The 15,962-nt window shown below is 45.7% G+C and overlaps 1 protein-coding gene across 1 annotated transcript in view; it reads left to right on the plus strand.

Moving 5' to 3' along the window:
• Positions 1 to 15,962, plus strand: part of RASSF4 (Ras association domain family member 4) — a 404,267-nt gene that overhangs the window by 76,176 nt on the left and 312,129 nt on the right. The window contains exon 2 of the mRNA XM_069240816.1: positions 5,510 to 5,571. The gene's annotated coding sequence lies outside the window, so the exon portion shown is untranslated. The remainder of the gene's footprint in view (positions 1 to 5,509; positions 5,572 to 15,962) is intronic.

Consider the following 15,962-nt stretch of genomic DNA (forward strand, 5'->3'; position numbering starts at 1 on the left):
ATGATTGTTATTTGTAGTGTTTTTTAATGAATGACAGCTAGGCCTCCTCCAATTCTTGGCACTGAGATTTTGTTTATGTGAAAATAATGAAGGATGGCTTCTTGGCATGTGGGTGCAGAGTCTTTGCTGAACTATGTTTCTGTAAAAAAAGGTGAGGTTCTGTATGAGGTCACATATGTTAATGTGATTTTTGTTCATGGATCCTGCGTTGAAGAGTTTAGTTGGTGTGTTTCTTTCTTCTTCATGTCTTGTAAAAAGGTAGAGGGGGATAGGGTATCTTTATGGTTCCTGGTTTGGGGGTGAACTGTGCTTGTGGCTGTTGAAGGTGGATTGGAGGTTGTTTGGTTAGAGAGGTGTGGCGTAGAATGCAGAGGGCTATGTTGAGAAGGTACTGTCAGGGAGCCTTGTGATCATACGTTTGCACCTTCCCTTGATTTTTAGTTTCTTTCTGGCAAGTGACATTGTTTATATAAGTTACTTGGGTGTAGTTATTTAATTATTGCATTGTTTGTGATAAGTGGTGTGGTTAAAGGGTTCATGGAGAGATTTGTTAGTAGTTAAAGCTTCTTAGAGTTTGTATATGAGGGATGTGTTGTGGAATAGGTGGGTTTTTAAGGGTTATTAGTTCTTGAAGTACTAAGGGCCAGATGTATCAAAAATCAGTTTTGCATTTCTTAACTAGCGAATTTTAAGAATCGCTATTTAAGAAATGAAAAATGGGATGTATGAAATTTGCGATACTGTAATAGCGATTTCTTAAAATTCGCAATCGCTATTACCGAATCGCGAATAGAGAATGCGACTCCATTCATCCATATGGGCCTGTAGTTGTAGGAAGGTAGCCTCTTTCTAGCCTTGTTACCCCCACTTTTGGCCTGTTTGTGAGTATATGTCAGGGTGTTTTTACTGTCTCACTGGGATCCTGCTAGCCAGGGCCCAGTGCTCCTAGTGAAGACCCTATGTTGTCAGTGTGTTTGATATGTGTCACTGGGATCCTGCTAGCCAGGACCCCAGTGCTCATAAGTTTGTGGCCTGTTTGTGTTCCCTGTGTGGTGCCTAACTGTATCACTGAGGCTCTGCTAACCAGAACCTCAGTGTTTATGCTCTCTCTGCTTTTACAATTGTCACTGCAGGCTAGTGACTAACTTTACCAATTCTCATTGGCACACTGGAACACCCTTATAATTCCCTTGTATATGATACCTAGGTACCCAGGGTATTAGGGTTCCAGGAGATCCCTATGGGCTGCAGCTTGCCACCCATAGGGAGCTCAAACAATTCTTAAACAGGACTGCCACTGCAGCCTGAGTGAAATAACGTCCACGTTATTTCACAGCCATTTTCACTGCACGTAAGTAACTTATAAGTCACCTATATGTCTAGCCCTCACTTGGTGAAGGTTAGGTGCCAAGTTACTTAGTGTGTGGGCACCCTGGCACTAGCCAAGGTGCCCCCACATTGTTCAGGGCAAATTCCCCAAATTTTGTGAGTGCGGGGACACCATTACACGTGTGCACTATATATAGGTCACTACCTACATGTAGCGTCACAATGGTAACTCCGAACATGGCCATGTAACATGTCTAGGATCGTGGAATTGTCGCCCCAATACCATTCTGGTATTGGGGGGACAATTCCATGCATCCCCGGGTCTCTAGCACAGAACCCGGGTACTGCCAAACTGCCTTTCCGGGGTCTCCACTGCAGCTGCTGCTGCGGCCAACCGCTCAGACAGGTTTCTACCCCCCTGGGGCCTGGGCAGCCCAGTCCCAGGAAGGCAGAACAAAGGATTTCCTCTGAGAGAGGGTGTTAAACCCTCTACCTTTGGAAATAGGTGTGAAGGGCTGGGGAGGAGTAGCCTCCCCCAGCCTCTGGAAATGCTTTGATGGGCACAGATAGTGCCCATCTCTGCATAAGCCAGTCTACACCGGTTCAGGGATCCCCCAGCCCTGCTCTGGCACGAAACTGGACAAAGGAAAGGGGTGTGACCACTCCCCTGACCAGCACCTCCAAGGGGAGGTGCCCAGAGCTCCTCCAGTGTGTCCCAGACCTCTGCCATCTTGGATTCAGAGGTGTTGGGGCACAATGGACAGCTCTGAGTGGCCAGTGCCAGCAGGTGACATCAGAGACCCCTCCTGATAGGTGCTTACTTCTTTCAGTAGCCAAGCCTCCTTTCTTAGTAGCCAAACCTCCTTTTTTGGCTATTTAGGGTCTCTCCTCTGGGCTATTCCTCAGATAATGAATGCAAGAGCTCACCAGAGTTCCTCTGCACGCCCCTCTTCGACTTCTGCCAAGGATCGACCGCTGACTGCTCCAGGACGCCGGCAAAACCGCAACCAAGTATCAAGACGACTACGAGCAACATTGTAGCGCCTCATCCTGCCGGCTTTCTTGACTGTTTCCTGGTGGTGCATGCTCTGAGGGCTGTCCGCCTTCACCCTGCACTGGAAGCCAAGAAGAAATCTCCTGTGGGTCGACAGAATCTTCACCCTGCCAACGCAGGCACCAAACTTCTGCATCACTGGTCCTCTGGGTCCCCTCGCATCCTGACGAGCGTGGTCCCTGGAACACAGGAGCTGGGTCCACGTGTCTCACACAGTCCAGTGGCCCTTCTGTCCAAATTTGGTGGGGGTAAGTCCTTGCCTCCCCAGGCCAGACAGCAAACCTGGGTACTGCGTGATTTGCAGCTGCTCTGGCTTCTGTGCACTTTTCCAGGACTTCCTTTGTGCACAGCCTAGCCTTGGTCCCCAGCACTCTGTCCTGCATTGCCCAACTCGCTGAGTTGGACTCTGACGTCGTGGTGCCCTCCTTTGTGACTCTAAGTCGACCGCTGTCCTCGGATCTTCTAAGTGCCTGTTCCAGTACTTCTGTGAGTGCTGCCTGCTTCTGTTGGTGCTCTCTGAGTTGCTGAGCACCCCCTCTGTCTCCTCCTCCAAGGGGCGACATCCTGGTCCTTCTTGGGCCCCAGCAGCACTCAAAATACTCAACCGCGACTCTTGCAGCTAGCAAGGCTTGTTTGCGGTATTTCTGCGTGGAAACACTTCTGCAACCTCCAGCACGCCGTGGGACATCTTCTCACCAAAGGGGAAGTTCCTGGCACCATCCGTTTTTGCAGAATCTTCGGCTTCTTCCACCCAGAGGCAGCCCTTTTGCACCTTCATCTGGTGTTTAGTGGGCTCCCCCCCACCCCGGACACTTGGGTGACTCTTGGACTTGGTCCCCTTCTTTTACAGGTCCTCAGGTTCAGGAATCTATTTTCAGTGCTTTGGTAGCAGTTGTGGTTCTGGAAGAATCCCCTATCACGACTATACTGTCTTTCTGGGGTAATAGGGTAACTTTACTCCTACTTTTAAGGGTCTTGGGGTGGGGTATTTTGGACACCCTTACTGTTTTCTCACAGTCCCAGCGACCCTCTACTATCTCCCATAGGCCTGGGGTCCATTTGTGATTCGTATTCCACTTTTGGAGTATATGGTTTGTGTTGCCCCTAGGCCTATGTCTACTTATTGCATCCTATTGTGAATCTACATTGTATGCACTACTTTTCTTACTGTTACTTACCTGTTTTGGGTATGTGTACATATCATTTGTGTATATTACTTACCTCCTAAGTGAGGGTATCCTCTGAGATACTTTTGGCATATTGTCACTAAAATAAAGTACCTTTATTTTTAGTAACTCTGAGTATTGTGTTTTCTTATTATATTGTGCTATATAATATAAGTGGTATAGTAGGAGCTTTGCATGTCTCCTAGTTCAGCCTAAGCTGCTTTGCCATAGCTACCTCTAACAGCCTAAACTGCTAGAAACACCTCTATTCTACTAATAAGGGATAACTGGACCTGGCACAGGGTGTAAGTACCACAAGGTACCTACTATAAGCCAGGCCAGCCTCCTACAATAGGTGCAAAAGGTTTTGCATTTCCCAAATTGTGAATTCCAGTTAGGAATTCCCAAATTAGGTAATGCAAACCCCAGGGTGCTGGGGGCCTAAGGCCCCCTCTAATGCACCCCAAAAAAATATTTGCGGACATGTGAAGCCAACACATGCCCTATGGGCATCTGTGCGCTACATGTCACTTTTGAAAATGCATTTATAAAGCATTTTTTTAAATTGCACATGCTTATAACCAAATTAGATTTGGTGGAAATTGCATTTCCTAAATGCCCAATTTGCATTTAGGAAATGTTTGATACATGTGCTTTGGAAATCGCAAAAAGGAATTCCTTATTTGAGATTTCCTATTTAGAGAATAGCAATTGGCGATTCTCTAAATGGGGTCGCAATTTTAAGGAATCGCTATTTTTGTGATTCCTTAAAATTGCGCTGCGAATGCCTTTCATACATTGTGAAAGGCATTTTTGCATTCGCAAACGGACAAATTTTGCAGATCGCACTGTTTGCGAATGCAAAAATGTTTGATACATCTGGCCCTAGATGTTTACCTGGCCTTAGGCCCTTTCCCGGCTTTAACAGGCAACACCCATAACCTGTCACCCTTTGCCTGGACTCCCAGGCTGGGCGCACTGAACCCTGAGGTTAAATAGCCATAATGATCAGGTGACCTTGGGACAATGAGAATCCTAACACTAACCCATCAGAACCCTAGCCCTCAACCCTAGAGCCAATGTGAGCCATAGCCCTGGGAACCAATCACAGCCCTAGCCCTATTCACCAGCCAGAACTCAAACCCTAAGCCCTAGGTCCAATAAAAACACTTACCCTGTGAACCAGTCAGAACCCTAGCTCTATCAGCCAATCAGAATGCACACCCTTCATGAAGGGATGTTGGACCATGGAGGAGGGGGTCTTTAGCTCCTCCGTCCTCATGGGAAATGTCATTTCTGCCTCAACCAGTTGTCTCTGTGGAGCCATCACTTCTAGTCAGAAGTGTGCCCTAAACAAAAACATAACATAACAAGTGTTCAGCACTCTGGTGGGGTTCAAAACCACACTCTGCCCTCCCATATAACCCTCTTTTTTTTTACACGTCCCTCGGGCTCTGTGGCCACAAATGGTTGCACAAGTTATCACTCAAACAAACACTCTCCTCTGGCAATGGTGTGCAAAGTGCAGTGGTAAATGTGCAAAAACACCTATAGAGCACCTTTATTTGATTAATCTCATGCCTCTTTATGTGAGGGTATGAGCTGGGTATCGGGTCAAACTACAATTTCCACCAACCCAGTTTCTGCTACGTTATGAAATAAATCACAGCTACGTCATGCCATTGATATTATTGAATAGTACAAGCTTGTCGAGTCTCCTTTTCTAACCTGTTGTTGAAAGTTGGGATCAAAGACATTGCAGGTGTGCACGTAATGTTCACTTGAGCCTTTACTACCCTGGCTGCCGTGCCTGCCTTTCCCTTTCATGCAAAGGTGCTTTAGTATCTACCACCTCTCAAAAGCCATCTTTTTGCTTCCTCTGTCTGCAGCTATCTCTGAACTTGTAACTTGCTTTGTACAAAGGATAGATTCAATAATAATATTTTCTGTGCTCTTCCAGACGCCCCAAAGGAAGTTCCACCCCAAACAGCTCATCGTTGATATTTGAAACTTTCATAAAAGGTAAGAGTTATTGGACCAGTATGACTGCCCTGTGAAGCTGTTATCAGTATTACGTTTGTATCTGTTCGACTGAATGACATTCATGCACACAAATAAAATGAAGCACAGTTTAGAGGTAATCCCTCCTGTTTTTTTAAATCATGTTACAATATTTTAACTGAATAACCGTTTCAAATATATATTTTCTCATTCATCTGGTTGGTCTGCTTGCTGTTTATCCAATTGCCACCTTCTGTGTTACTTGGCTTTTGTTTTCGAATGAGGGTAGAGTCCACAGGTGCACTCCCTGTATTACATCATGACTGTTACTTGGCTGCACAGCGTTGATGGTGTCTCCTAACCATTACTTGGGATATGTTACTCTATAATGGACAATGAATATTCTTAGGAAGCACATATGTCCAAACACCATGTGATATTGGATTAATGATCGCACGCAAGATGTATCCAGACTCTGGGGCAGCCAGAAGAAATTACTTTTGTGATATAGGGTTCAAGCATGTACTGGTAAGTGCTTGCTGAACAATATCCATGTGAAAGTGGGGGCTGCCCCAGAAAAAATGGGGACATTTGAGGACTGAATATGAACTATAGGAATGTGTTCAAGGTAGAGATTATAATTTCATTACAGATGCCCCTCCTTGTAAATTGTCAACTATAATGTGCTCCTTCGAATTAGATTCTGTATTATAGTCATTGAGTTCAAGACACCTTGTGTTTTCTTTATTAAAACAAAAAGAAAATATCGTTAAAAAGTAAAACTAGAATCCAATCGATGCTTCGTTGATTTGCTCACTTGACTAGTCTGCTTTAATAGATTTTAAAAGACACCTATCAATAAATATTCCTCTTGTCGAAGTGGATACAAGTGGGGATAATTTTCAATGCCTAACACTTTTTAATGATAATATATTATAAATGTTTGCAGCTAAATAAACACACGAATATACGCAGCTTAAAAAGAGTTTAGCGTTTTCCAGTAAAACGTTATAATCTTGCAAAGTAATATAGGAGAGTGTCTCCTCTAATACTTTTTGTCGATCACTATCTGAGACACTTTCACTCACATGTCTACATCCTTGCATAGCAATTGATATGAATTTAATAATGTTAAGAGGTCGCTAACATTGGGCAGGAAATCGAGCCTAACCTGCCATGTACCACAGACTTCCAAACCTCTCCTTGCTAAGAGGGGGAGATTAACTTATTTCTGTGTTTAAAAAAAACAAAAAACCTGGGGACAGATAACCTTGATATCATGAAATGATTCTACGCATTCTGTGGTCCCATTCTGAGGACAGACCAGGGGTCCATAGTCTTCAGAAATTGCAGATACCCAGATGAAACATCACAGAAAGGCATGTAGGTCAAGCATTATATACAGTATGGGTGAACAGCTGGAGCTTCAAGGGTGCACAAGAGAATCCACAGAGGTGGTGTAATCTCAGCCCAGGCTGTTCTACCTGCCCTATGAACATTAACATAGAACAAGGTTTGAGAATTCTCTCCACTTGGAAAAATGTACAACCAGGGCCGGACTAGAAACCAAACATGCCTTGTAAAATGAGCTCCGCTCTGCTGGAGGATGAGACTAGAATAAGGTTAGGGCTGACCATCCAGCTCCCAAAGCAGCCTGTAGTGTGGGGCAAACACTACACAGCCCCTGAGCCTGTAGCCCGCTGGGAAAATGCAACGTCTGGGTGGCAGCGCGGCCTTGAGTACCAGCACACGCGAGAAGGGCTTTCATTAACGTATAGCCCGTGGAAGCGTTCAGATGGAAATCTCGTGGCAGAACAATCCAGCTAGGGGAGTGCAAGGCAGAGAGGGGCCTTAACTGGTGCGTGGACTGTCCCGTGGGTAGGAGGACAAACTGTGAGAAGGTCTGATAACCGCTCGGAACTGACCCTAAAAATCACACTCGTTTGTTGTTTTGGCCCATCAAGGAGTGAAAATGCTCTGCTCTTCTTTACTCTCTTATGACTGATGGCGCCAAAACTCTGCGACGTAGTCGCCGATCTTCATCTTGTTTTTGAACCACCAGCAATGTAAAAATTCGATTTTCAATTCATTAAATTCCTTCGGGGAGTATGTGTCCTCTCCAGTCCTGGGCTCTCATCTCCTAGCAGTGGCTCAAAGCCTTTCCCCGCCTGGTATCATTGCGGTGCGGCCAATGAATGCTCTATGTGTACAGAACAGCTGGAGTCAGGCATTTGGCAACTCACAACCAATGGCTGACTTCCAACGTTGACATCAGTGTTTGGGTTCATGTTCTGGCGTGCCCTTTGTATATCCAGCTGCGTTTGGAATCCTATATCGCAAATATGATTAATATTCAGTTAAGGGGGAAATGTTATTAGTCGACTTTATTAATCCTATATTGTTTTTCCACTCCTCCATTTAATTCTACTGCTTTCTTTTAAAAGTGATACCCATTCATGTTGAATTTTAGGCATGCCACGGCGGTTTGCAGTGAACGTTTTACTTTTCTGACACTAGGTGCCGCACAAATATTAGATCTGAGCAACTGATTTACATAAATACGTCCACCAATCTGTAACATCGTGCGAGGAACGTGCGGTCCTCCGGGGTCCCCAGCACTGTCGCAGTTTGCCGTAGTTGTAGGTAGCGCTGGGCCCCGGGGCCAAATCAGACTTGGACTCGGAATATAGGCTGGTGTTCCGTGCTCTAAGGCGTGGGTCCTTACTGACTCCACCCCTGCAGATCTCGACTTTAATTTCCTACTTCACGTAACCCCGGGCTAAACCACGACAGTAACATAACGAAACTTGACGGGGCCCCTTTGCAGTTGCAACGTACATGGAGGGGCCCTCCCCCAAACTCACTCAGGAGCTTCCAGGCCAAGGTACTGTGCTGAGGGCCCCCCCTGGAGATCAGCCCACCCCGCTTACAGCGGGAGCCTTTGTTACGCCACTGAACAACGGTTGTCACGGGCCACCCACTCTGCTGGATGGGAACCATTTAACCCTTCTTCCCCCGCGCACGCCTTACCTCACGAGTGCGATGTTACATTCCTCCACTGTTTCAGAAAAATTACGACTCAAAACATATTCAAGATTAGACCAACCCTCCCCTCTCCCCTGTTGTAGTCCAGGTAAGGTCACTGATACATTACGTGGTTCCTTAGCCGAGTAGAGGGGACTGGACTGGCCTGCAGATTGTATCGTGTTCATTCACTCCTCCCACATGGCAGGGTAGGGGCCTCTTCCAGCTCGCTTGAATCTGGGATGTCACGAGGGTGACTTGTCTCACGCTCGATCCCTCTTGACTCTCCAAGGGGTCAGGCAGGGACCCTAGTGCAATATGGTCTCCGTCCTCTCCGGCAAGTTCCTCCTGTTCATTCTCTGTGCACGGGAACATTGGCTTATGGAACTTGTTAAAGTGTGAAATATTTATGGATACCACTTAATTCCCATACCAAGTAGTCATTCTGGTGCCATATAAGTGTGTGATTGTCCATGGGGACCTCTTGAACGGGAGCCAAAACCTGCTCCCCGGACATCAGTCTTTGAGGAGCACTTGGTCCCCCATGTGGAGCATAGAACGTCTTACTTCACAACATTGGCTTTCATGGGCATTGGATTGTTGTTTTTTAGCGAGGACTTTATGGTCGTCCACCTTGTTTAGCATCCTCATAAATTGTATGACTTCCCAATTGGCTTGCGGTCATCTTGGGGTAGTTCTTCGGTGCATGATGTTCCAGGACTTGAGGTATTCGTCCATCTCGTGACTTTGAAATGGTGGGCCATTGTCGGTTTTCAGTTTTCTGAGCAGTCTGTGTGTGGCCATTATCTTTTCCAGCTTAGGAAGCACTTCGTGAGCCCCTTGCGATGAAATGGTTTAGACTTCTGGGTATTTGGAATAGTCGTCTATGACTACCATATTTTATCTTCCATCAGGTAGGCTGCCGAAATCCATACTGGCACAGACCCAGGTTTGCTGGGACCCCATTTCAGTTATCATTGGGGAATGGGCTGGAGCGGCACTGGTGGCCTGACACCAGGGGCAGGAGTTCACCAGGGCTTCCACCTTCACATCCATGAGTGGGATGCAGACTTAACCGCGCAGCCGATTCTTGGTCTTGACCATGCCTGGTGGCGTGCAAAGACCAGTTGTATGACCTGATCTTTGAGCCTGGCTGGAATAATCAGTCTATGTCCACGAAGCAGGTATCCCTCTGGGTCAGCGACTAGTTCTTGGTGGACATGGTAGAGGCTCTCCATGATGCGCCGCACCTTGGGTGTTTTCGGGGCCCCCCTCTCTTTAAACCGAAGCCACTCATTGTTTCTCACCACTTCCAGGGCCTCCTGTAGACACTCATCTTTGGCCGAGGCTCGTTGGATTTGGTCCATTGAGATGGGCAAGGGGCAGAACCAGTCTACTAAGTACCGGACATGCTCTTTCATCTCCCGTGTTTTGTCTTCACCCAGAGTAGCTGTACTGGGGTGTCTGGACAGGTAGTCTGCAGGGTTGCTGGACCCAGGTCGGTACTCCACCTACTCTAGCTAAAAAAAGGTACTACTCAGACAGAATTCAAAATGCTCAATCTACAACCAAGGAATTTTATAAAATTCTCAATGAATTTCGAAAACCTACATGCATGGAAGGAAGTCATCCCACTACTCAAGATTTCACAAACAAATTGTCAACTCACTACATAACCAAGGCAGACACATTGGACTCCTATTTAAAACAGAAGAAAAACATCAGCACTAACCCCTTTCCGAAAATATCCTCTAAGAATAAACCAACCCAACCCAACCTCTACAGTCCTTCAAACAAATATCCCAGGATGAATTTACGGATTTGGTCAAAGCAAGCAGACCTTCTGGTTGCCCTTCTGACCCTTGCCCACCACAAATCTTCAAGAACATTCTATCTACTTCTGCTGCCACACCTGTAAGAAGAATCATTAACAACTCTTTAACTTCAGGAACTTTTCCTGTAGACCTGAAAAAGGCATACATACAACCTTTATTAAAGAAAACAAACCTAGACCCGCAAGACCCCAACAACTACAGACCAATCACAAATGGACCTTTCCTGGGCAAATTGATAGAAAGAGCAGCATTCGCCCAGATGTCACAATTCATTGAAGACAATTCTATACTTTCAGACTTCCAAACTGGATTCCGCCCAGGAAGAAGCACTGAATCGGCACTCATAGCAATCTGGGATGATCTTAAAAACACAGTCGACCGAAATGGAGTTGCTGCACTACTTCTCTTGGACCTCTCAGCTGCCTTTGATACGGTTGACCATGACACCCTAATTCAAAGACTCCACGAAGCCGGCATACAAGGGATTGCTCTCGACTGGATTACTTCCTATCTTCCAAAAAGATCAAATATCATCCACTCGCCCCCCTTCTCATCCAAACCCTACCTCACAAAAGCAGGGGTCCCCCAAGGGTCAATCATCTCACCTTTGCTTTTCAACATCTATATGATATCTTTACCAGAACTGATCAATGATTTCCGTCTCACATGCTACAACTATGCAGATGACACACAAATACTACTTAAATTAGAATGCCCCAAAAACATTGCAAACTCACAGATCTTCAGTTGCCTCAGAGCCGTTGATCAGTGGATGACCTGGAGCCATCTCAAACTAAATACCTCCAAAACAGAAATACTCATATGTGGTGACTAGAAAATTTATGACCCTCTGTGCGTCTGGCCTGACGATCTCAGACCACCTCCTCAATAATCCAAGGAAGTTAAAAACCTAGGAATCACCATGGATTCCAAGTTAACTATGAATGCCCAAGTGGACAAATTAGCACAAACAAGCTTCATCACCTTGAAGACTTTACAACGCATCTTCCCCCACCTCGGATTTCCACACAAGGTGCAAGCTACTATCTCGCTTGTACTATCCAAACTGGATTATGCCAATGGTCTCTACCATGGATCATCTCTATCTGTTATGAAAAAAACAACAACGTATACAGAATTCCGCAGCCAGGCTACTATTACATGTAAAGCCGCAAGCCCACATCTCCCCTGCCTTGAGAGCACTACACTGGTTACCCATTGCCAGAAGATGCACTTTCAAGCTGCTTTGTATCACCCACAAAGCTATACATGGAACAGGACCGCATTTTATCAGAATCAAAATAACCAAATACATCCAACAGAGAAACCTCCGCTCAAGATTGGCACCCCGCCTTAGAACACAACCATACAAGAAAAAGACTATAGGTGGTACATCCTTCTCCGTTCAAGCAGCCAAACTATGGAATTCATTACCCCCAACTATAAGAGCCGCAGATAACTTTCTTGTCTTCAGAAAACTACTCAAGAGTTGGCTCTTTCCTTCATAACCACCATATTCAAACAACTGTGAACTGCATATGCCTATGTTGATAAATATTTTTTTCAGATTATGTGTATATTTCTAATTATGTATAGTTTCTTTAGAAAATATGTATCGCTACTATGTCATAACAGTAAAATACACACACTCTTTAAACCTGTTTGACTAAGTATATTTTACCCATGGTTCTAATTATGTATTGTTTGTGCATATGTGTGTGTATTCATGTGTGTGTGTGTATGTGTATATATATATATATGTATGTATGTATATATGTTGTTTCTGTGCTTGGCATGTTCGTGGGTCATTGCATGGATCCTGGGTGGGTTGTTATACTAGATATCTATGAATTCCTGCTCTCATCTTATCACACTTATCTACCCATCATCATATGTCATGTCTCTATCAAACTATCCTCCATTCTCACTGACTCATCTCAAATCCTTTCTACTACTTTCATCTTCTAAATAACTCTCCCTAAGCTCCTCCTTCTGCTTCCACATCTAACTCACCAAACGTCACTCTACTACCGTGACCTCCCACACAACCCTACTAAATTCTCCCACATTTATCTCACCCTGCTACTATGCTCTCCCTAACCCTTCCACATACTCTTCCCTCCTCCATCCCCCTTTACTCATCCCAAGCCTTTGGGTTGAGTAAATTAAGGATATACTCCCAATTAACACTTCTGGATTTCTTTCCTCCTCCACCCCTCCATTACTCCAGTCAATCTAACTAACAAACTCTCATATCCGCGGCTCAAATTAACTCATAATAATACTAAAACTGTACTCATTATTTCCCGATACTTATCCATCACTAATTCTTATTGGGTTCCAGAGTAGCGTGCTACTCACCGAAAATCGCTTCGACACCTCGTCAGGGGTAGTAAGCGCTATATAAATACGATTACAATACAATACAATACAATACGCTAAGACTTTGGTCAGTGTTTTCTGGAGGGGCCTGGTGGTTGCAGCTTCAGGTACAATTCCCTGTATAGTAAGTTGATGGAGGCACCAGTGTCTAATGTGGCAAGTACTGAATGCGTGCCCACACATACTTGACATTGGAGGAGGTGGTGCGGATTTGGGGTTGCTGTCACTATGGTGAACACAGGATGAACCGTGTGTTCTGCCTCCTTCTCCTCCTCGTCCATGTCACTATTACGGTCTGTTAGGTTGTTGATGTGGCTTGAGTTGGCTTTAACTTACTAGAGAGGCATACTTTTGCGTAGTGGTTGTACTCACCACAAACTGCATATCTCTTTTCTTTAACAGGAAAGTCCTTGGATTGGTGTGTGGGGCCACCACAGAATCCACATGACTTTGGTGATCGTCCTTTCACTGGGTATTTTCCTGGGGAAGAGGTTGATCTGACGGCATTAACCATTTCTCTTTTGCAGAGCAGCCTCCAAATGAGATTCCTGTGCTTTGGATAGCTCTTTGTCTCTGCTGATCGTTAGAATGTCTTCTAGGGAATGTCCAGGTTCTTCCAGGATGCACTTTCTTAGTTTTGCTGTCGCTCAGCCCTGAATGATTTGGCTTCATATTTCTTCCCTTTCATCGGTGAAGCCACAGGTGCTTGCCAATTCTTTGAGTCTTGTGTAGAATACATCAAGGGATTCATTCTCTTGTTGCCTGGCTTGCCTGAAGATGAATCGCTCATAGACTTGGTTGCCCATGGGTGCAATATACGCGTTGAGCGATATTTCCTGGGTCAGATGTGTTTTGGGGGTCACTTTTGGTAGCTTCTGGGAGATTCAGTGTACTTCTTTGCCTGTTAGGTGCACAATCATGACACGTTTTCTCTCATCCTCTGTCTTCATTGCGTTGAAGTAGAGGCCCTCCTGTTCTACTCAGTCTTTCCAACTTAACGCTTTTGCATGAATGAATCTTTGGGAGGTATGTTGGATATATTGGTTTCCCCTTTGGTGGCGTATGTCGTGCGTCCTCTCCTTCCTTTTCTGGGTATATTTTTGTGTTGATGAGGAACCCAGGGTCACTCTATTGTTGGTGAGTCACTTGCCTCCTGGTCAGCTGGTGGGGGCACTTGTGCTGGGAGTTGGGCACTCTGTCCGCTGTCGCTGGGCCTTTACAGATTTGCTGCATGTGTGGGGGCTTCAGGCCATCTAACGGGTGGTGTCACCTTTGCCTTATTTGTCTTTTGTGCACCTGTTTTTATTTGTTTTTGTATTGGTGTTTGCCGCGTGGGAGGCCTTGCTGCCTTGTGATTTTGTCCCCCCGTAGGTGGAAATGGGGATTTCACCTACCCTCACTGCTGTAAACGTGGGCTGGGTCCCAGGGCCTTAACCTGATCTCCTCATGATCCTGTTACTCATCGCTGGTGCACTTGAGGCATAGTACCCTTGGAGTGTTCCCTTTGCTGTGTGCTCACATTGTTGGTGGCGTGGCTTGCCCGGCATGATTTTCGCGCTCCTTCGCAGCGCACACGCGGCAGCCATGGGCAGGCACCTTGGGACATGAAGTTGTCAGCCAGGAGCAGGCTGGCCCTCGTCGCCACTTTGTAGTATTGTGTGGGGAACGTGGGATCCTCCGGATCCCCAGCATTGTTGCAGTTGTTGCAGGTAGTGCTGGGCAGGGGCCCAATCAGACTCAGACTCAGAATATGGGGTAGTGCTCCAAGCTCTAAGGCGTGGGTCCTTACTGACTCTACCTCCTGCAGATCTTGCCTTTAGTTTCCTACTTCACTTGACCCCTGGGCTGAACCACGAGTGCCACAAATACAGATGAGGCGGGCTACCCACCCCTCTGATCGACCAATCGACCACTCCTCCCACCCCCGCATTCGTTACTTCACGAGTGCAATGTTCCATTATCTGCTACTTATTCTGTAAAATGGCAACAAAACTTAGCTTTATTCAGTCAGCAACGTTTTCGTATTTCAGATGGGCGTGACGGGTTATGGATGTGTGAGCAGGAGAGGGGGAAATAGGCAATAATGGTGGCCCCCAGAGCTTTGTGGCGGAGTGCGGAAGTTAAACTGCACGAAAAATTTGCTCTATTTTGTTATTTCCACATCGGCACAGTTGCATTTCTGGTTCAGTTATTCACTCTGTTTCGCGTGCCACTAAATGAAACCGTTTGCAATGTACTTTATAGAAACTGAAATATGTGGACGTTTGCAAAGAGAAACAGATTCACAATATCCCTGCAAATTTCTCCCGTACGAAAAACATAAACTGCAGGTGTACTTCATGTGTTTTACATTTTGCCAACATGTTTCATCCACCACTACTGGACAGAGAAACGGAGACGGATACTATGAATTTCAGAGAAAAGAAAGGGCAAAAAAAAAAAATACAGCCCGGCAAAGTTTGCCAAGTCCATGCTGGTGTGCTGCTCAAGTCCAGGTTTTTTCTTTGAATTCTGGGACTTGTAGTATTATTTATTCCTTTATAAAACAGGACCACAAGCCCCATAAATTCAAAGGGAAAAAAACCTGGACTGTAGCAGCACAAACGCATGGGCCTGGGGAACTTTGGTCCCATACAGAAACTTATAAGTGAAGAGACCCAAAGAACGATACTTAGATTACAAAAGGCACAAAAGGCTGTTTCAGCCCTGGAGGCACTACGTTTCGAACCCCGAAAGTAACTTTGCAAGAAAAGGTGTCCGCGCTTCATGTACCTACCTGTCTACCGGCCTCACTCTCTCAGAGCACTGTCGCTCCAGCCACAGACAGCCACAGCCCATTCTACGAGCGGAGGCATTAGGGGCAGGAACATGGGTTGATATACCGGTGCACGAGGCTGCCCGCCCCTTCCCCTCCATCAGCCCCTGCCCCTGGTTTTCTTAAAATGAAAGAAGCTACTTAACACAGGAGACGGAGATAGACAACTGGAACACAAACAGTGTAAGGTGAACCTGATGAAAAGAGAGAAATAAGCCAAAATAAAAATGGTGGAATATCTGGAAGGAGAGATGGTGTAGTAAAAACAACCAGGAGATGAAAGAGTAACATAGGAGAGTAAATGGGAAAACAACGAACATATTAAAAAAGGATCAGCTCTATCACGTTCATCTGCA

The sequence above is a fragment of the Pleurodeles waltl genome, chromosome 6, assembly GCF_031143425.1.
Source record: "Pleurodeles waltl isolate 20211129_DDA chromosome 6, aPleWal1.hap1.20221129, whole genome shotgun sequence".
NCBI lineage: Eukaryota > Metazoa > Chordata > Amphibia > Caudata > Salamandridae > Pleurodeles > Pleurodeles waltl.